Source organism: Ursus arctos, unplaced genomic scaffold (assembly GCF_023065955.2).
Source record: "Ursus arctos isolate Adak ecotype North America unplaced genomic scaffold, UrsArc2.0 scaffold_33, whole genome shotgun sequence".
NCBI lineage: Eukaryota > Metazoa > Chordata > Mammalia > Carnivora > Ursidae > Ursus > Ursus arctos.
In genome coordinates this window covers 12752886-12775893 of record NW_026623019.1, presented here as the reverse complement: position 1 = coordinate 12775893, position 23008 = coordinate 12752886, and the positions used below count along the sequence as shown (strand labels likewise).

Below are 23008 nucleotides of genomic sequence, written 5' to 3'. Positions count from 1 at the left end.
TACTAACCATGCTGTGCAATTATTTGGGTGACTAGCTATTTCTACCACAGCAGGTATTAAACCTCCCCTCTTGGGATTTGCTGAGACTTGACCCCAGTCATTGGTCTGGAGGCAATGAGCTGGACGGTGGGGATGAGAGTGTCAAATCTTGAGAACAAACATCGCCTTGCAACACAGTCTGCCTGAGAGAAGGGCTTTGCATGGCCTCCTTGCAAGGGAGGCTCTTCTCTCTCCCCTAGCAAGGACTGTTGCTTCTGCCAGCGAGGTGGGTTCAGAGGAATACAAGGAGGGACCCAAGGTCCTCAGACACATCCTTGCCAATTTCTTTACCCTGGGGCCCTGACTTTAGCATAGGGAATTGGTGGAACCTGTGCATTCTGGTGTTCTTTGCAGCCCAGCCACCTTATTATTAAATGGAAGGCCTGATTGTTAGCACAAGCTGCCCTAAAGAGAGACAAAACTCTCTTCATATGCTGCCAAGCAAGCCTTCTGGCTTTTACAGCTTCCCTTGAGGTAACAGTTGGCTGACCTGCATCTCTTCTTCTTTTCCCTCCAAGATTCCAAGGCAGACATCCAGCCAACTCCATTATCTTTAGAACTGCCATTGCCCCATACCACTCAGGTGCTGGGCCTCTGACCAACTCAGTACTTCCCCTTTCACTTATACCTCATCCCAACCCATATACCGAGAGCCCTAGAGATTGTGACGCTATAGCGTGCAATGGATTAAGGCCACCCCACTTACCACCAGCTATGCTGTCCGTAGGTAAGACATGTCAGGAAGCCCATTGTGATGGTCTGTCTTCTCGGGCCAGTTCTGGTACCACATGTCTTAGTTTAGATTTTCCCTAAAGCAGAACTGGACACTAGGACTTGGACTTGAGTGCAGGTTATTTGTGAGGTGATTCTGGGAAACAGGAGTGGCGGAAAGTGAATCAGGGACAGAAGAGAAGCCAACCTTAAGTGTGCATTGTCAAGGTCACTCCTATCTTGACTCCTGGTACCTCCTGGAAAGCAGAATTGTCCACCTGAAGGATGGAGGGCTGGAACATTTATTCCCTGGCTTCCATCCCGCATTGGTCAAGGACTACTTCTGAAGCCATTAACTCCCCTCACTTCCAGGCTATACTTGGCAGGGTTACCCTTGAATATCAATCAAAGTAATAATCTATAGAAATAATATAACCTCATGAATTCTGAGCCCTGTGGACACGAGTCTTTTCTTTAACCCATAAGACCTTCATGAGCACAGCTTGATAGATAATGTTCGTACAGTTTTGGGTTTTCATTAAAATCGACTTGTGGCAACAGTTTTACTACATGGATTCATTGTAATAGACCATCTTAAAGCTCTGTTTCATTTCTTTTCATAAGATTGGAAATCTCTAGAAAAACAGGCAGTAGAAACCTTTAAAAAAATTTTAACAAGATTAAATATAGATGCCAATTTAACTAACATTTCAGTAGGTCGGTTATGCCTGAAACTCATTGTCTAAAATGTTAATTATCTTGGCACTGAACTTTAGATTTCAAAAGGCTGTTTCTGCACAAATTTCATGGTTATTAAATGCTATAGTAGAGCTCCAACATGAACACAGAATAGTCGTTATAAATGGTCCCTTCACTATCAAACACATACAAACACATATGCGCACACAATTACACTTTGTAATATGTGTGGGAGAACCTGTCAGGAAATAATCATAAGAAATACTTAAGACTAAGGAGGAATATGAAAAAATATTCAGGGCAATAAGAGCAGAAGAATTTGAATAGATGCATGACCATGGAATTCTCTGGGCCAAAAACCAAAGTCACCACATGCCTGTCTCTTGGGAGATATGAAAGGCAACGAGTCAGATCATTGAGGAAACATGAAAAAAAAGTAACACTGACTAGCAGGTTTGTTGCCCTGGGTACAGAATGAGGTTCCCCTGAAAGTCATTTTATGCACCTGCCTCGTTCCCTGCTGGTTATCACTCTATCTAGCTCTTCCTCGTGGGAGAAGTTGTGGCTTTTAGGCTTTAAAGCCACATTCTTGGTTATCACTTCTGAGAGGGGTCTGCCCCATAAGTCCTATAACCCTCCTCTCAGCAAGATTCCAGGCAACTTTTTTTCAATGTGAGCATCTCAGTGGATTAATAACAAGAACACCTGAAACGCGGTTGACCTCAGGTTTGAGCACTGCACTTTCGGTTGGGAAAGGCCTGCTATTCGGTCCAGTTTAAGAGAGGGGTCCTCCTTGGAGATCCTAAGAGGCAGCAGAATGTAAAGCAAAGAGCATGGATTGAAGCCCCAGGCACATCTGGATTTGAGTCCCAGCTCACTGAACAACACTGGGGAGATTACATATGGTCTCTGAACTTCATTAACTATCAAAGAAGGAAGCTAAGAACGGCCATCTTCCAGGGCTGGGTCGTAAGTAATTTGTGCAGAGCTCTTATAGGTATTGTTCACTCAGTAAAGAGCAGCATGCTATGGTTGGAAAGTGTGGGCTCTTGAGTTCTTGCCACTTACTCGCTGTGTGATCCTGGGCAAATTATTAACCTCTTTATGCCTCAGTTCCTCATCTGTGACATGGGGATAATGACAATACCTTCCTCACTGGCTCGCGGTAAAGAGAAAAAGCATTACTGCTCTTAGTACACTGACCTCTTTCGATTCCTCAAACGTACCAGGCTTATTAGTATCTCAGGAACTTTGTCCCTGCCTTTCTCCGTGCCTGTAACTGGTGTGTGTGTGTGTGCGTGTGTGTGTGTGTGTGTGTGTGTGTGTAAGCATTTGGAGCAGTACTTGGCACACACTGAGTGTTCCATAAAATTGAGCTACTGCAATCAATGTCACTACTATTCTTTAATCCTATAGAACTCTGAAAATCCTGAGGTGAGGCTCTTCTGGAACTAGTTCCTCCATCTTCCAGAAATCTTTAACCTCTTCCAAAGCTGGCTGAACTTCTGCTGCATACACTAGTCCATTAGGAAATACATTCCCAGGGGCGCCTGGGTGGCTCAGTCGGTTGAACAGCTGACTCTTGGGTTTGGCTCAGATCACGATCTCAGGGTCATGAGATAAGAGCCCTGAGTCAGGCTTCTCGCTCCGGGAGGAGCGAGGAGAGAGGCTTCTCCCTCTCTCTCTGCCCCTCCCCCCACTCTCAAATAAATAAATAAAATCTCAGGGGGAAAAAAAGAAAAAAAGAAAGAAATACATTCCCAGGGGTCCCTGGCTGGCTCAGTCAGAAGAGCATGAGACTCTTGATCTCAGAGTCATGGGTTTGAGTCCCACACTGAGTGCAGAGCTTACCAAAAACATAAATAAACTTAAAAAGAAATACATTGTTCCTCAAAAAAATAAAAACAGAATTATCATATGATCCAGTAATTCCACTACTGGGTATTTAACCAAAGAATATGAAAACACTAATTCAGAAAGATATATGCAGGCCTATGTTTACTGCAGCATTTTTTACAATAGTCAAATTATGGAAGCAGCCCACGTGTCCATGGATAGATGAATGAATAAAGATGTGATATATGTGGGGCGCCTGGGTGGCACAGCGGTTAAGCGTCTGCCTTCGGCTCAGGGCGTGATCCCGGCGTTATGGGATCGAGCCCCACATCAGGCTCCTCCGCTATGAGCCTGCTTCTTCCTCTCCCACTCCCCCTGCTTGTGTTCCCTCTCTCGCTGGCTGTCTCTCTCTGTCAAATAAATAAATAAAATCTTAAAAAAAAAAAAAAAAAGATGTGATATATGTGTGTGTACACACACACACACACACACACACACATACACACAATGGAACAGTACTCGGCCATAATAAGGAATGAAATCTTGCCATTTGCAACAACATGGATAGATCTAGAGGGTATAATGCTACGTGAAATGAGTCAGTCAGACTAAGAGAAATACAATGATTTCATTCATATGTGGAATTTAAGAAACAAAGCAAACAGATAAAAGAGACAAACAACAAAACAGACTCTTAAATAGAGAACAACCTGATGGTTACCAGCGGGGTGGGGGAGATAAGCGATGGGGAGGAACAGCACACTTACCATGATGAGCACTGAGTAATGTACAGAACTGTTGAATCACTATGTTGTACACCTAAAACTAACACAACACTGTGTGTTAACTCTACTGGAATTTAAAAATTTTTAAAAGAAAGAAAGAAATACAACCCTCTAGGACGTGCCATTTCCCAATTCCTCTGTCGTGTACCTAGAATGCGCACAAAGAAACACCATACCCATACTCTCGTCCTGGCCATTGCTCCTACTTTGTACTCAGCTGGGGCCCAGAGGACAATGTTGGACTTGGGAGTTTGAAGAGCTAGGTGTCAGGCTCTGCTCAGTCTTTGCTTGGTGACTTTTGGATCCAACCTATAACTTTTCAGTATCTTCCTTTCTTTGTTTTTAAGTACCAATGACCTCACTATCTATTGAGAGAATTAAATGAGATAATATAATTTGTATATATGTAATACTGGGTCACTCACCTGTTTAATGGCTCTCCTTCACCTTTAGAACAAATCTAAACTCCTTAACATGGCCTTTACCTTCAGACCTCACCCCAATACTTCCCTTCCCCTCCCCCTGTTCTATGTACATTGGCCTCTTTCTATTCATTAAACACCACGTTTACTCATAGCTCTGCAACTTTGCCCTTGGGTTTTCCCCTGCCTGTAATGCTCTTCCTCCAGCCCTTTCAAAACTATTTGGTCTGTTTGCCTGTCTCTCAAATATCCCTCTGGGAGGCTTCCCTGTCCCGGCACCACCTGCCTAGTCTGAGTGGTGCTGTCCCCCGTTGCTACCACACCCTCCTCTTTTCTTTCCCTCATGGTACTTATCATCACCTGAAATTATTTTGTTCATTTACTCACTTAACACTCTTCTCAGAGAGCAGGAGCCATGTCTATTTGGCCGACAGCCCTTTCCCCAATGTCTACAGACAGCACTTGCCTATGGGAGATGCTCCTTAGATCTTTCTCCATACGTGGACGTGCTCCACAAAGGTGTAAGGACGCAGGTGTCCTGGGGTGTATGCCGCAGTGACTGGCTAGTGCTGCGGCCACAAGAGCAGAACAGCTCTGCACATCCCGGAGGAAGAATCACTTTAGACAAAAGCAAGTGAGCAGCATGGTGTGGGGAAGTCCTTTTGTGAAGAGGAGTGCTGTGAGCCCCCAAACAAGGCAGAGAGATCCTCACAGCACCCATAAAAAGGCAACAGTCACTGAGACGGAAGCCAGACCCAGGAGAGACCACAAGAAGGATGCCAAAGAAGAAGCAAAAAGGGTATCATCGTGAACTGGATTTGGAACTAGAATGGCAAGATGCCAGGAGGGCTGCTGTGGGAATGGTCAGCCACCGCAAAACATGTATTTTAGCAATGACCTTGTTAGGGCATAGTGATAAGAGAAAGCAGACTAACTTTGAGATGCCTTCATCATTGCTTTTTAATTGTATGTCCTTACTGAAGGAGTCACTCTCATGTGAGCCTCACTCCTCACTCTTGATGTCAGTGCTACAGACTGTGGGAATGGGATCCTGCCACTGTACATGGAGCCTTAGTGAGAATGTGGCTTGGTTCCTGCAAAATTACTCTGAAAGGGGGACAAAGTAGGGAAATGTCTGGTGGCACGTAGAACCCAGTCTCCTGTGCTTACCTTCCGGGCCACTCACAGTCGGGGTTTGGCTCCTGCATTTACAGTACCCATGCCCTGAAAGCTCGATCAAAGGTCAATTCCACTTAGTGGTTTGTGGGTGCTGGTCCCTCTACCAGTTTTCCTAGCCTTGGGGCCTTTCCCCTTCCTTCTTTTACCTAAAACAGACTCTTCCCAAACCTTCCCATAGCCTCTCCTGGTTATCCAGGGCCTGCTTGAATGTTATCTCCTCCCAAGAGGTTCTCCTGCTGGAAAGCAACTTCCCTGAGAGCAGGAATCTTGTCTGTCTTATTCACCTGCTATATCCTCTCACTCCTAGAACAATACCCGCCCCATATTAGATGCTCAATAAATATCAGTTGGCTCACTGAATGGCATAGGAGTTCAGGCTTTTTGTTGGTCTGTTTAAATTCACAATTCTCCATTACCAAGATCTCTAATACCTATATATTTTGTCAGTGATCTGTTTAGCTTCAAGTTTAAAGCAATGACTTTGGCGTTGACCAGATCTAGATTTTAATCTTGGCTTTGACATTTCTAGCTCTATGACCATGGGCAAATTATTTAACCCCCCTAAAGCCTCCATTATTTTACAGATACCAACACTTCCCTCATAGGCTAATTTAAGAATTAAATAATATACGTAAAAGGCTCAGTATAAGGCTTAGCACATGATAAGAAATCAATATAACCCATTAATAATGCAGATTGATGTTACTGTTATTATTGGTGCTGTTTTTATCCCATATGCACTTTGCTCAAGAACAGAGTGACTTAGGGAACTTGCCAGCTGTCAGGTCCGCTGATCAAGCACACATTCTATACGCAACAGTCCGCTCCACGTGTTTATTGAACAGCCACCACGACTGAATCTGAAGGGACAGGTGGGATTTGGAGAGGCTACAGGTGGACACGGGAGGGCATTTCACACTGAAAAGGACCGCATGGGGGAACTGACAAATAGAAGTTCGAGGACCAGCAACTAGTTCTACCAACTAGACTCTGAATTACACTCATCCGTTTACTCCTCTGGAAACCATTGTCCACCTGTTGTTAACCAGGCGCTGTGCTAAATGCTGGGGATAAAAAGGATTCGAACGCCTTCCCTGCCCTCAAGGAGCTCAGTCTAGAGAGGGGACTCGGTTACAAACTGACGCCTAGCGAGGGGCTGCTGTAGAAAGAGCTACCTGAGCGCAGAAGAAAGGAAACAAGACCTTTCCGGGTGGGGAAAAAGAGGGGGAAAAGCCGAGAGTGGAATGGGACCCGTTGCAGAGGCATGGCAGACCAGGCCAGGAGGGCTGTTTGAGGAGAAGCACTGAAGCTTTTTCTTAAGGCAGTGATATGAACACCAGAACTGGAAAAAGGAACTAGAACAGTAAATACTCTTTAAAATTCACCCATATTCACCCATCTTGAGAGCCTGGACTATTATGAAGAGAACAGTAATATCCCTTAATTAAATCAATCCAAAGCCTCCCAGACTGACCGTGGTAGAAGTCTCTTTGTGTGGGAAGAGACAGATGGGCTTGGAAACCCTGACTTTCTCCTCCTTCCCCCTGTGAATAGGGAAAGGATGGGAGTTTTGGTAGGGAAAGCATAGGGGCCCCAACTAGGCCCTGAGGGTGTCTGAGGTATGCAGATGCTGAGATAGAATGAAGACAGAGATCAGGAAAACTTAGGCCACCCTATCTCAATTACTAGGTTTAAAATGTTTTTCTAGTAATTACCTTGTAACCACAGAAAATAAACATAACCACAAAAAGGAATCAGGCCCCAAAGGCAAAGTTCACTATAAAGATTAACCAGGCCCAGCAATACATATCTATAGATCACAGATGTCACAGTAACAAAAACTCACACAATGTATGTCATGTCTAGTTCTAGGCCACTGACCTGACTACTGGCAAGTTTTCTGGTAAAGTCCTAATGAAAGGCCAGAGATGAAGAGCCCACACTGGCAACCCAGTCGGGACCCCTCTCACTCCTGAGAGCTTTTTCTGTATCCTTGCTTAATAACACTCTATCGCTTTGCTCACTCTCCTTTGCAAGATTTATTCTTCCACTTGGTGAGACAAGAACATCGCTCTCCTGCTTCACCTGGGTAGAGCTCCTTCTTCATGGCTGCTGTGACCACAGGGCCTCCAGAGGGCACTGTTCTCCTTCAGTTCTCAAGCAGAGCAGTGGTGCTCAACAGAAACCCAGCCTCAGAAGGGCCTGGAAGGCTAGACACATCACTGGGCTCCACCCCAACTTCCAGATCCAGTATGTCTGGGTGGGATCTAAGAATGTGCATTACTAATGAGTTCCCAGGTAGAGGCTAATGCTGCTGGTCCAGAAACCAACTTTGAGAACCACTGCTTACAAGCTTCTAAGACCCTCCTTTCTATCTTCAGAAGTAGGTAAAACGAGGCCAGAACATTACAAGGAGACTTTACTTAAGGCTCAGGAGGAAAACCAACAGTTAAACAACAACCCTCCCCCCCAAAAAAACCCAAAAAAACAGCAAGACACAACCATATAATATGGCTTATACTGTGTGGATCTGAGTTTTGAGAGCCTTCTATGTCCTGGTTTTCTGATTGAGAGCTGGCCTCTCTCCCCCAGCTTTCTTGAGGGCAGATGAATATCCCCTATAAAGAGAGTAAGACATTTTACCCCAAGGCTTTAGCAGGAATAAGACCAATGAGAACATAGGGGGTGCCTGGTGGCGCAGTCGTTAAGCGTCTGCCTTCCGCTCAGGGCGTGATCCCAGCTAGGAGCCTGCTTCTTCCTCTCCCACCCCCCCTGCTTGTGTTCCCTCTCTCGCTAGCTGTCTCTGTCAAATAAATGAAAATAAAATCTTTAAAAAAAAAAAAAAAGACCAATGAGAACATAACACAGAGCACAACACAAGAACCATATAATCTGAACAAGTGAAATACATATAAAACAGGAAATCTTTTATTTCCTTAACAGTGTCTTATTTATTTTATAGCCCCTTCCACTTTCTAGAACAAAGCTTTGTCCCTGGTGTGTGCCTAACACATGGCTGAAGTGAATGGAATTACGGCTTACAACGTCTCTTCATGCACAGAAACACAATCTACTTTGCCGATGTTACTCATTTGTTCTTACCCGGCTATATTTACCCAAAGAACTTTGAATCATGTATTATTTTTATCATTTATTGCCACAGCTTTCCACACAGCACACAGGCTCAATAAATGCAGGTCTATTCTTCTTTATCTCTGCACTATGTCTTCCCTGGATCATTATCTTAGAAACCCGTACTCATCTCATATCTATTTGTGTCATGGCTTGTTGTGACTTTGGGTTGTTTTTGAAGAAAAATATGCATAACTTTTTTTTCTTACAGCTAATCAATCACTAGCTACTCTTTGATGTCCTCTATGATCCTCTTGGGAACTAAAATTAAACTTCCCCACTTATGTTTCCCTTCTTGACAGAAAGAACAAAAGGGAGTTATAAAGAGCGTGAGAGCCAGAGCAAATGAGTGAGAGGAAGATGGAGAGACCAGGAGGGAGAGACACAGAGAGACAGAGACAGGCAAAGCGACTCTTCCGGAAGGATGAATCGCTCCTCCCACCAAGCTACGCACACACTCCCCACAACACCTCACAAGTCCTCAACCTGGAAGTACAAACCTCACCAGGCTGAGTCACCACCCGAACCCTAAATAAACTGCTTGACCTGGTTCTGAAGGGGATTACTTTCTGCCTTAGTCACTTACGGATTATTCCCTTGTGCTTGCAGTGGTGACCTGTCTTATCTACCCAAGGTGATTAATGGACTAAAGTCACTTTTCTGACACCAACTTCACGCAACTACATTTGTTTTGAAAAGACCAATCGGAGGCTGAATAAAGTAGAATATGGCCTCAGGATTCTCATCCAGATTCCAACAAATGGAAACTAGACCAGGCTAGGAAACAAAAACAAACAAAAAAACCTTAATAAATTAAAATGTGGCAGCTGTTGGCCAACCTCAGCCAAAAATAACCTTTTCTGACAGAATAACATCTTGGGGAATAAGTGTCATGCTTGCAGGTCTTATTGGGATGGAGGGATGGAAGAACACTTAGACTGATGACTCATGACTGAAGACAATCGGTTTATCACATTTGATCCCCATTAATGGTGCAGTGAGGAAAATGGATTTCACTTTACACACAGGGAAACTGAGGTTCAGATTCACCGATGATCTCACGATAAGAACCAGGAAGTAGAACCCAGTCCTCCTAACTCATAGTCTTGTGCTCTAATAAGTATGTATGGGCAGAGTGTCGGCCCTCAAAACTTAAGACAAAGAAATATCTGTTCCTAGTCAATACTATTAAAAACCTCCCACAAGGAGGGTGCCTGGCTGGCTCAGTCGATAGAGCACGCGACTCTTGATATCAGGGTTGTGAGTTCAAGCCCCATGCTGGGTGTAGAGATGACTTAAGAAATAAAATCTTTCGGGGCACCTGGGTGGCACAGCAGTTTAAGCGTCTGCCTTCGGCTCAGGGCATGATCCCAGAGTTATGGGATCGAGCCCCGCATCAGGCTCCTCCGCTATGAGCCTGCTTCTTCCTCTCCCACTCCCCCTGCTTGTGTTCCCTCTCTCGCTGGCTGTCTCTATCTCTGTCGAATAAATAAATAAAATCTTTAAAAAAAAAATAAATAAATAAAATCTTTGGAGCACCTGGGTGGCACAGCGGTTAAGCGTCTGCCTTTGGCTCAGGGCGTGATCCCGGTGTTATGAGATCGAGCCCCACATCAGGCTCCTCCACTATGAGCCTGCTTCTTCCTCTCCCACTCCCCCTGCTTGTGTTCCCTCTCTCGCTGGCTGTCTCTATCTCTGTCAAATAAATAAATAAAATCTTTAAAAAAAAAAAAAAAGAAATAAAATCTTTTTAAAAAAAATCTCCCACAAGGTTATGCCTAAATTTACATTCACCCACAGAAAACATAGTCATATTACAAAAAAGTCAAGGTTGGTTGAAAGATAATATGTGAAGTTGAAAGAAGGACAATCAAGAATTAGGTGCTTAGTTCAAAATACCAAAGAAAATCTTTTTTATTCTTTAATTTCCTCTCAAACTCCCTTCACAGAATGTGCTATTTGTTATGAATCAAGGGTAGACCGACATTTGTTGAAAGCTTCAAGCAGGAAAAATAGAAGCCCAAAACAAAGATACAGAAAAGGAATCCACAGAAAACAGGTATAATGTACAAAGCAGAATAATATACTTTTTAGATATTATCATTATTTTCAGCAAGACAAGAGAATATATTTCATCCATAAAAACTAAACAGGGTGCTATGAAAAAGGAATCAAAAAATTTTAAAGTTCTTGAAAAATCAGAGTTCTTAAAAATTCAATAGAAGGGCTGGACTCAAAATTAAGTAAATCTCCTGGAGTGTAGAACTATAAAAGATAAAGAGACAGAATAAGGGAGAAAAGACAAAAGACCAAGAGAAAAAAATCAAAAATACCTATCAAGTAACTCACAGCAGTCACAGAAAAAGTGAACAGATAAAACAAAAGGAATAAAATAATCAAAAAACTGATATCCAAAAAAAAAAAAAATACAGAACATAGTTTTCAGGTTGAAAGGGCTCACCTGATTTAAATAAATGAAAAGACCTCCAGCATATCGTAGTAAAATTTTGGAGGAACAACGTTAATTAAAGATTCTAACCATATTCAGAGAGGAAAAACAAAGGACGGGGAATCAAAAGGACACTGATTTCTCAACAGCTATAGTGAAAGGTATTAGGACAATTACTTAAAATGTTCAAGGAACTATGACTGCCAAATTTTATATCAAGTTACAAATCACGTGAGAGGGTAAAATAAAGGCACTTATAGACATGCAAGGGCTCCAAAACTTTACCTCACATGCCCCTCATTTAAGATGCCACTGTGGAGTGCACTTCATGAAGCAGAGGAGTTATAACAAAAATAATCACAACAGAGAAAGCAGCATGGGACACACAAAAGAGGGACCCTACCGAAGGAAGTCACACAATGAGTGTCAGGCTGGATACCATAACTCTGGAATGCAATACTCAACCACAACCATATACTCCGTAAAACTCTTCCTCCTTAGAGAAATGAAGACTAAGATTGCTTACCACGAGGGGCGCCTGGGTGGCTTAGTCGTTAAGCATCTGCCTTCGGCTCAGGGCATGATCCGGGCATTCTGGGATCAAGCCCCACATCAGGCTCCTCCGCTGGGAGCCTGCTTCTTCCTCTCCCACTCCCCCTGCTTGTGTGCCTTCTCTCGCTGGCTGTCTCTCTCTCTCTGTCAAATAAATAAATAAAATCTTTAAAAAAAAAAAAGATTGCTTACCATCAGAAGACTCCCTCACTAGGGAAACGTTAAAAGACATAAAAGACATTCTTAAAGATGGAAGATAATCACAAGAGACAGAAGTTAATAGGGGGAGGGATAAAGAAATTGGCTAACATGCTGGGGGGGGCATGCAACTCAGTTGGGGGGGCATGCAACTCTTGATCTAGGCATCCTGAGTTCAAGCCCCACGATGGGTCTAGGGATTACTTAAAAATATATTCTATTTCTCTCTCTCTATAAACACACACACACACACACACACACAAACATATATAATATACATATAAACATATAGAGACTGACTATATAAATCAGTAATAATGAAGTCTAATTTGAAGGCAAAACAAAAAAAGATAGAATTAAAACCCTGATAAAAATAGTATGTCAGGCAAAGTCCAAGGTCTTTGAATTTGGGAGAAAAGAGTAGAGATTTTTTTTTTTAAGATTTTATTTATTTACTTGTCAGAGAGAGACAGAGAGCACAAGCAGGGGGAGCAGCAGGCAGAGGGAGAAGCAGGCTCCCCGCTGAGCAGGGAGCCCGATATGGGACTTGATTCCAGGACCCTGGGATCATGACCTGAGCCGAAGGCAGACACTTCACTGACTCTACCCAAGAGCAGAGATACTAACTTAGATTTTGTTAAGTATGCATATTAAGATTTTAAGGGTTAAAAGGAAATAATTAAACCTTCATACTATCTCGAAGAAAGAACTGCAATTAAGAGTAACCAAACAGCCCTAACCAGAAAGAATATTAACTGGGTACTAAGTGATATTAGCAAATAACAGTTAATGTTCTTAAGTATGATAATGGTTTGGGGCGCCGGAGTGGCTCAGTCAGTTAAGCGTCCAACTCTTGATTTTGGCTCAGGTCATGATCTCAGGGTCCTAAGATGGAGCCCCACACCAGATTCCACGCTCAACACAGAATCTGCTTGTCCCTCTCTCTTTGCTCCTCCCTGTGCTCACACGTGCACTCTATCTCATTCTCTAAAATAAATAAATAAATTTTTAAAAATCTTTAAAAAAGAAGTATGATGATGGTTTTATGAATATGTAGAAATGTCCTTATTTTAAGAGCTCTCTATTAAATTAAAGTATAAATGTCATACTTTCTGCAATTTACTTTAAAATACATAAGAAAATATAAATATATGAAGCAATTATGGCAAAATATTAATATATGTTAAAAATAGGAGATAGGTATTCATTAAACCAGTGCTTCTCACACTTAATGTACAAATGAATCAACCAGAGATCTTGTTCAAATGCAGATTCTGATTCAGTAGGTCAGGGGTAGGGCCCTGCATTTCTAACAAGCTCTCAAGGGATGCCTGATGCTACTGGCTCATGAACCATATTTTGAGTAGTAAGATATTACAAAATTTTCTCTGCATATCTGACTGTTTGAAAAAATAATTAAGTCTACTCATTAAAGAAAAAGAAATGAGGGGTGCCTGGCTAGCTCAGTTGGTAGAGCATGCAATTCTTGATCTGGGGGTTGTGAGTTCAAGCCCCCACATTGAATGTGGAGATTACTTACGAATAAAGTATTTTTTAAAAAAAGAAAAGAAACGAAAAAGAAATGAGTATGTAAATTGCAAAACAAAAGAAAGTAAGTTTTATTAAAAATTGTTTTAAACTATTTTTTTAAAAAGTAAAGTTATTTATTAAAAATAAATTCAGAAATGGGACACTGGGTGGCTCAGTTGGTTAAGCATCTAACTCTTGATTTTGGCTCAGGTCATGATCTCAGGGTCATGAGATCAAGCTCCGCATTGGGCTCCTTGCTGGGTGTGGAGCCTCCTTAAGATTCTCTCTCTTCTTCTTCCTCTGCCCCCCCCCCCCATGCACGTTCTCTCTTGCTCTCACTCTCCCAAAAAAAAAGTTCAAAAAATAAAATCAGTAAATTCGGAAGAAAGCAATAATGGAAAAAAGAGGGAATATAGAAAAATCAGGATGAGAAAGCAAAGGAAAAGTTAGAAATAAAGTCGAATATATCAGAAGTCACAAAAAGATATAAATGAATCCAATTTACCAGTTAAAAAACTGAGATTGGGGTGCCTGTGTGACTCAGTCAGTTAAGTATCCGATCTTGATCTCAGCTCAGGTCTTGATCTCAGGGTCATGAGTTCAAGCCCTGCACTGGGCGCCATGCTGGGTGTGGAGCCTACCAAATAAATAAATAAATAAATAAATAAATAAATAAATAAATAAATAAAACAAAACGAAAAACTGAGATTGTCAGACTGAAAAATTCAAAAATCCAATCCTATCCTTTACAGAAGAGAAAAACCTAAGACATAAGAACATAGAAAACTGATAGCAATAAAATTGAAAACTAGATATATGGATATATGGGCAAACACAAACAAAAATAAAACCTGTTGTAGCTACAGTAATATCCAAAAAATAGAATTTAAGGCAAAAAAAGTTATTAGGTTACAGAAGTTACTAGGTTGATAAAATTTTGAAGCATTGAATTGTGGTATTCTCATAAAATGGAATACCCTGAAAGCAGTGAAAAGGAATGAAACCAGGAAAAACAGTAAGTTACATAGAGACGTGTACAATATTATACCATTTTTATATAGTATAAAACCAGGCAAAATGATAATATATATGTTATTCATAATATAATAATGTAATATATAATATAATATATTTATACTTATGTATTATATTATACACACGCATGCATACTCTATATGCACACATGTGTGTGTGTGCATGTGTGTATAATTTAAGGATGTGTCGACATAGGAAACAATTATAAAGAAGCATGAGGATGACAGAACATGAATTCAGAAAGTGGCTCCTTCTGGATTGGGGTGTACCCAGCAACATCAACGGTACTAGAAGCATTTCATGTGTTAAACCACTTTGTGTATATTGCTGTTCATTATATTTTTAACATTTCATAATATTTTTTTCCAAAGATGACATCCTGTCTGAAATCCCGTTATAACTGTAGAAAGGAATATTTTTAAAAGAACCAATTTCTAACAGCTCCCAAGATAAAAGAAAAGGGGATACAGATAGTCAGACTAAAAACACTGGGGGGACCCAGAGTAATGAGAGGAGAGAAACCACAGCCCAAAACACAGCAGGCCAAGAAAAGAGCAGTCCTCTCTAAAGAAACTCGAAACTCACAATCATGACTTAAAGTACAGCGCAGTTACTAACACCCAGAAAATTCTCCTAAGGCAACTGTTGACCGGCTGATTTAATCAGTCAATTATGGGATCCAGTTGCTGTGATCATCACAGAATAACTGGACCAAACTGACCCTTCTCCCTTCCTCCCCCATTCCCTGAGCCCCTCCTCCCCACACTAAGCAGTGGCCAGCAATGGTTTTTAAGCCCAGCAGAAAAACCCACTGCTTTCTAACCCAAAGATATGCAAAATACTGGCTAAATCAAGCTTAGAGACATATTTTGTTTTTCGGGGTTTTGTTTTTTGTTCTGTTTAAGATTTCATTTCTTTATTTGAGAGAGTGTGTGTGAGAGAGAGAGCACAAGCAGGGGGAGCTGCAGAGGGAGAGGGAGAGGCAGACCCCCGCTGAGCAGGGAGCAAGGTGGGCTTGATTCCAGGACCCTAGGAACATGACCTGAGCCGAAGGTAGAGGCTTAACTGACTGAGCCACCCACGTGCCCCTAGAGACACATTTTGTTTGAACTCCAGAGCACTGAACTTACAGAAAACTTCTAAATAAAAATCAAGGTTTTCAGCTTTTTGTAAAAAACAAAGAACATTAAGGACCAGGCATGCTGCACTCCTCAGTCCTGTGACATCTGCTGGGCCTGAGTTTATGCTCTTCAGGGTCTGAGTTTCGAATAGTTTTGGTTCTTAGCCCACCTGGCTCCTGCTAGCATTTTCAGTGTTTTCTTTTGTCCTACGCCCACATTTCCCAGATTTTCCTGACTGCCGAACAGGTTTCCCAGGCCTTCCCTTGGAGATTTTGATTTGATGGGTGTTATGGGTTGAACTGTGTTCCCCAACACCTCCACAAATTCCTATGTTGGAGTCCTAACCCCTAGTCCCCCAGGATGTGACTTTATTTGGAGATAGGGTCCCTATAGAGGTAACCAAGTTAAAATGAAGTGATTAGGGTGGGCCCTAACCCAATAACTAGTATCCTTATGCAAAGGGAAATTTGGATACAGACACATGCATGGAGGGGAGATGATGTGAAGACTCAGAACACAATCATCTACAAGCAAAGGAGAAAGGCCTGAAACACATCCTCCCCCTACAGCTCTCGGAAGGAACCAATCCTGCCAACACCTTGACTTTGGACTTCTAGATGCCAGAACTATGAGACAATGCATTTCTGTTTAAGCCACCCAATCGTGGTACTTGTCCTGAGAGCCCTACAAATTAATACAGCGGGTTTGGTACTGAGTCTGGAAATTCATATATTAAATGAATACAACAAACACAGCCACACATTGCAATTACGGGTGAAGCTTAAAAAGAACACTGATTCCTGGATCCCAACTCCAGAGATTCTGACCTAATTACTCTGCATTGGGGCATCAGCATCAGGGTTTGCTAAGTTTCCCTAGGTGCCGCAGTTGAGAACCATTAGTTAGGGAACACTGCTCTGTGATACCTGACTTAATATGAATATACCAGTCACATTCTATTTAACTTTTGTTTTTCATTTCTTAGTTTTCTCATCTGTAAATAATGTTGATTAGCTGCCATTTACTGCGGCCCTCTGATGTGCTAAACACTTTATCATTTACCTCATTTAACCAATAAACAGTCTATAAATTTGATCCCTGTTTACAGTTGAGCTAAATGATCCTGAGATTAAATGATCTAAAGTGGGGGCGCCTGGATAGCTCAGTCAGTTAAGTGTCCAACTCTTGATTTCAGCTCAGGTCATGATCTCAGGGTCGTGAGATTGAGCTCATGTTGGGCTCACGCTCAGTGGAGAGTCTGCTTGAGATTCTCTCTCTCCCCCTTCCTCTATTCCTCCCCACCCCACTCTGTTTCTAAAACAAATAAATAAATCTTTAAAAAGAATGATCTAAAGTGAACCCTTGGGGCACCTGGCTGGCTCAGTTAGGACAGCATGTGACTCTCAATCTTGAGGTCAAGAGTTTAAGTCCCATATTGGGTGTAGAAAGAAGAAGAAGAAAGGAAGGAAAGAAGGAAGGAAGGAAGGAAGGAAGGAAGGAAGGAAGGAAGGAAGGAAGGAAGGAAGGAAGGGAGGGAGGAAGGAAGGAAAAAGTAAAAACACAACTTGAAAAAAATTTAAAAATAAACCGATCCATTAGATTAAATTATCTGCTGATGGTCACACGGGCTCCTGAGGGGCAGTCTATGACCCAGTGTCTCTTTCCACTCTACTATTTAGCCTCCCAATAAAAGAGTTAAACGAAATGATCTCTAAGAATGCATCCAGTTCAAAAACTCTTTAATTTTAAGATTCTCGAAATTGTTTTACTAATACCTTTGTCGAAAGTGCCTGCAAGCCCCAGAACCTTCTAACTATAAATTAGTGAATAAATTGGATTCTCTCTTTTTTAATTTTAATTTAAAAAAATTTTTTTTTAGGATTTTATTTTTTAAGTTATCCCTACACTCAACGTGGAGCTCAAACTCAGAATTCCCAGATCAAGAGTCACATGTTCTACTGATTAAGCCAGCCAGACACCCCTCACTTTTTTCTTTTTAAGGCAGGAAATCATTAACAATTCACTTAAATCTATTTCAAAGATCATGAAAGGTGGGGTGCCAGAGTGGTTCGTTCAGTTAAGCATCTGACTCTTGATTTCAGCTCAGGTCATGGTCTCAGGGTTGTTAGATCAAGCCCCGTGTTGGGCTCCAGGTTGCCTGTGGAGCCTGTTTAGGATTCTCTCTCTCCCTCTGCTCCTCCCCTCACACTCGCTCTCACCTGCTCATGCTCTCTCTCTCTTAAAAAAACAAAAATCATGAAAAGTAAAACAATATTATAATATATAAAAGAGAGCCCTGGTCAGGTGAGATGACTAAGTGGAATCTCATGATGAGTTCCTCTTTTCCACATGTTTCATGAGACTCCATTTCCCCCACTGGCCTGAGATAAATTGCTTCCTGCCTCGTACACTGGTATTACCAAACTAATCTGCTTAAAGATGTTTTAAATTAAAACACGAATCATATGCCCTATCTTCCTCATAATTGCTACCATTCAGTTTCCAAAAGGATCATAGTACATCTTTGCTGGTGAGTTCATCCATTCACTTTATTTCTCATTTATTGAGGGCCCACCACACGCCAGACACCATGCCAGGGACCTGCGGTACCATGGGGAACTGGACTCCTGCCCTCATGGAGCCTACAGTAAGTGGGAGACTATGGTCAACGATTAAGTCAGTAAATGAGTGAATTACAGATTTTGAAGAATGCTAGAAAAAGAAAGAAAACAGGATGATGAATGTAGGGTTTGTGGGGAAGGACATTTGATAAGGCGGTCAGGGAAGACCTCTCTGAGGAAGGGATATTTAAGCCGAAACCTGAAGATGAAGAGGGGGCTGGGTAGGCAAAGAGCTAGAGCACCACGTCCTGTGCTGTCCCACGGCACGAGAGTCGTTAATACAAAGTTCCTAAAGTGGGGATGAGTTTAATGTGTTTGAGGGACAGCAAAGGCTGGTGTGGCTGAAACACCAGGAGTAAAGAGAGGGACCCTATCAGATGAGGTTGGGTTAACAACAGTAAGTAGGTTAAGTAGACAAGTCTTTCTTTGTCCCTTGTCAGACATCTACCCCATTTTCTCAAGTAGCCATCTGCCAGGAGGGCCAGACTGGGAGTTGTAAGATCGAGGCATCTGGGCCTTTGAGCTACCGGTGATCCTGACAGCCCCCCAGTTACAACCCATGGCTCTAGGAGACCACAAGCTCACAGAGACAACACTTTCCAGTATTTGGTTCTCCTATGGCCACTGTTTCTGAGCTCAAAAATATAATAATCTAATAAATCATTATACTATTTACAATGGGGATAAGCAATGAATGTTATTAGCACACCAACTTCTAGAGAAGATGAACCAAAAAATGGATACAACTACCAGGGGTTGGTTGTAAAACCTGCTTCTAAATTCCTTCTGGTTAAGTAGGCAGCTAGAAAACACTTGGCTGAATCATCCCTCTGGCTCACCTTTAAAATGCCCATGAAGACACAATTACAAAAAGACAGAAAGTCCCGACAGGACCTCAAAATAAAAACATCCATCATCAGGTAGGGCAGATCCCAATTTTCAGTAAATATCATGTGATTGAGAAACCATCCCTGGCTGGTTCAAGTTATGACCTCTGAAACTAAACTCCAGAGCCAAGAGAAGTAGAACAAAGACTCTACTGGAGATGGAGGGGTTGGCGGATATTAAAAATATTTAACAACCGGTAGCAAATGGTCACAGATCAATCAGCACAGGGGCCAGCGGCAAACCCCTGCTTTGTGTACAGGGGTATGAGCAGGAAGGAGGTAAATGTCAGACCAGCTTCCTCTATTCACACTTTCCCATCCACCATGGAGAGTCAGAGACCAACCAAGAGGTCACCCAAAACTATGGAACCTCTTCTGAGGCAGTTAGGGCCACTGCCACACCCCTAAACCCAACTATGACTCTCTCAATCTACATTCTCAATCTACAAATCCTAGAAATGCTACATGGCCAGTGATGATATCTGATGCTGCTTGCAAGCTCAAGAGAGCTCAGGAAGCAAGTGTTGCTCCCTAGGCATTGTAATTTTTCATGCTTCTGGTCAAAACAAAATAAAACAAACAAACAAACAAAAAAAATCACAAGCTGATTCAGATTATCCGGGAAAAAAATTCTCCGTAAGTTAAGGGATGAGGTATTGGGTCCAAAAGAAGAGCCAGCCAGGGCGCCTGCCTGGCTCAGTTGGTAGATCCTGAGACTCTTGATCTGGGGATTGTAAATTTGGGCGTAGAGATTTCTTTTTTTTTTTTTTAAAGATTTTATTTATTTATTTGACAGAGAGACAGCAAGAGAGAGAACACAAGCAGGGGGAGTGGGAGAGGGAGCCTGATGAGGGGCTTGATCCCAGGAACCTGGGATCATGACTTGAGCCGAAGGCAGACCCTTAACGGCTGAGCCACCCAGGCACCCCTGGAGGTAGAGATTTCTTAAAAATAAAATCTTTCGAGGCACCTGGGTGGCTCAGTCACTAAGCGTCTGCCTTTGGCTCGGGTCATGATCCCACGGTCCTGGGATCAAGCCCTGCATCACGGTCCCCACTCAGCAGGGAGTCTGCTTCTCCCTCTGCCTGCTGCTCCCTCTGCCTGGTGCTCCCCCTACTTGAGTTCTCTCTCTGTCAAGTAAATAAATAAAATCTTCAAAAATAAAATAAAATCTTTCTTAAAAATAAGATCTTTTATTATAAAACAAGAACAAAAAATAAAAAAGAGCCAACCTTAATCTAAGAGGACTGAACTTGACCACCTGAGAAATACATCTAGCTAAAGCTGAAACCAGACCCTGATGATGATCAGAGAGAAGTTCAAAGGCCCCCAAGTGTGGAGGAAAGATTGGAATCTGGAAATTAAGTTGGAACCATATCTTACACCTTACTCTAAGAAATTTCAAGCGGATCAAAGATTTAAATGTAAAATAAGAAGTTCTAAAAAGAAAACACATGGGAACTTTTTTATACCTTTGAAGCGAAGAAAACCTTACTAGCTATATTTAGTAGTCATTAAAAAAAATTGGCTAATTGGTAAACTTCACTACATTAAAAAAGCAAAGAAAAGCTTCTGCATGTGTGTGTGGTGGGTAGGGAGAGATTATAAGTAAAGTCAAAAAAACAAATGACACCGTCAACCATATTAGAAATAGATAAATGATAAATTACATCCTGAAAAAATCTTTACAATTAATATCACAGAAACAGAGCTAATCTCCCTAATATTTACAGAGCTCCTAGAAATCAAAAAAAAAAAAAAAAAGCCCACTAACACACAGGTTTAAAAAAAAAAGGCAAAGAATACAAACAAACTATTCATAGAAAAGGAAGTACAAAAGACTGTAAATTAATGAAGAGTTGTGTAACCTCACTCATACTGAAAGAATTGCAAATTAAAACTATCCTGAGATACTATTTTTTTTCCTCTATTAGGTTGGCAAAAATGCAAAAAAGTAACAGTAAGGCTATAGGAAGATGAACACTTAGATTGCTGGTAAGAGTTTAAATGGACACAACCCCAGGGGAGAGCTGCTTGTCACTATCAAGATTACTAATGCCAATTCCTTTCATCTAGCAATTCCATTTCTGGGCATTTATCCTGCACCTACAAGTACATACCTTTAAAATGACGTATGTATACAGAGCTATTCATTGTATTATTGTGACAGCAAAAGACTGGACCCAAACATCAATCACAGGAGACTATTATGATACATACAACTGCATATAATAGAATACTATGCAATTGCAAAGATCAATGGGGAATTATTCTTGAAGCCATTTGAAAATATCTCTAAGATAAACTGAGTGGGGGAGAAAGCATGATGCAGAACAATGTGTATTATATAATAATATATGATTACATATATGTTATGTATAATAATAATACAGTATCTCTTGTATATAAAAGGGAAAGGAACAAGAATCTACTACCTTTGTGGGCAAATAAAAAAGTTCTAGAAGAATGCCATGCTGGATATTCTTGATTTTGTTCCCCCACCTCTAATCTTCAACCTTCCCCCCAACTCTTGCCCAGCAGGCTGAATGTTACGCTTTAGAGATGCCCTGGGCTGGATTTGGCAAAAGGGAGGTAAAGCAGGAGAACGGAGGGCAGAAGAGTATGATGGATGCTATCTATTTTCCAGCCAAAGATACTGGTGGGCAGCACTTTGCTAAAATCCTTTCTAGTTCCAGTAACTGTTCCCTACTTTTGCACCTTGAGCCCTAGCAATCACATGTTTCCCCCACAACCTGCTTCTGCTAGTCCTGGCATGCCTGATCATTACTGGTTGGTCTTCCTTAACCATGCACAAAACTCTATACATAGTCCCTCCATCAGAACTTTCTCGGCTATCCCACTTGAGCTTGCCATCTATTTCGTGATGGATCCAAGACTGACACACATAATAAGCTGATGGATTTTAGAGATAAAATGGAGATTTTTTTTTTCATTGTACATTGCTTTATACTTTTTGGTTTCTGAAACATACGAATCAATTGCATATTTAAAATTTTTAACATATGCCGTTTTAAACTTTTATTTTCAAATAATTATAGATTCACAGCAACTTGCAAAAATAGTAGAAACAACGGAGTCAAGGTCTCCTGTAGCCTTCATCCAGTCTTCCCTAATAATTACATCTTATGTAACTATAGTATAATATAAGCAATAACAAAGTCAGGAAACGGACATTGGTACTATATAATGGCATAGTTCTTTTTTTAAAAAAGATTTATTTATCTGAGAGAGAGAGAGAACGCATGCGAGTGGGAGGGCAGAGGGACAGAGGGAGAGAATCTTTCAAGTACACTCCACACTGAGCGCAGAGCCCAAAGCAGGGCTCAGTCCCACGCCCCTGAGATCCATGACCTAAGCCAAAATCAAGTCGGCCACTCAACTGACTGAGCAACCCAGGTACCCCTACACTATACAATGGCACAGTTTTATGCCATTTTATCACGTGTGGATTCATGTAACCCTACTGTAATCAGGATACAAAGAGCGGAAACAGAGCAAGGGCAAAGAGATCAGCATAGACAGAACAGAAAGAATAAAGAAGGGGGAGAAGCAAGAGGATACTGAAATCAGGATACGAAGCTCTCCCTTATGCTACTCCTTCATCATCTCACCCACCATCTCCCCCCACAACATCCCTAACCCCTGATAGTCACTACTCTGTTTTCCATCTCTATAATTTTGTCATTTTAAGAATGTCATATCAATGGAATTGTATAACATGTGGCCTTTTAAGATTCACTTTTTTTCATTTAGCACAATGCCCCTGAGATCCATTAAGTTGTTGTACAAAC

The 23008-nt window shown here is 41.6% G+C and overlaps 1 protein-coding gene across 2 annotated transcripts in view; it reads right to left on the bottom strand.

The window, feature by feature from the left end:
* Window positions 1-23008, bottom strand: part of CUNH9orf85 (chromosome unknown C9orf85 homolog) — a 190243-nt gene that overhangs the window by 84418 nt on the left and 82817 nt on the right. For both annotated transcript variants that reach the window (XR_008956832.1, XR_008956833.1), the window contains exons 3-4: window positions 14038-14169; window positions 11779-11948 (exon numbers count right to left, since the gene is read on the bottom strand). The gene's annotated coding sequence lies outside the window, so the exon portion shown is untranslated. The remainder of the gene's footprint in view (window positions 1-11778; window positions 11949-14037; window positions 14170-23008) is intronic.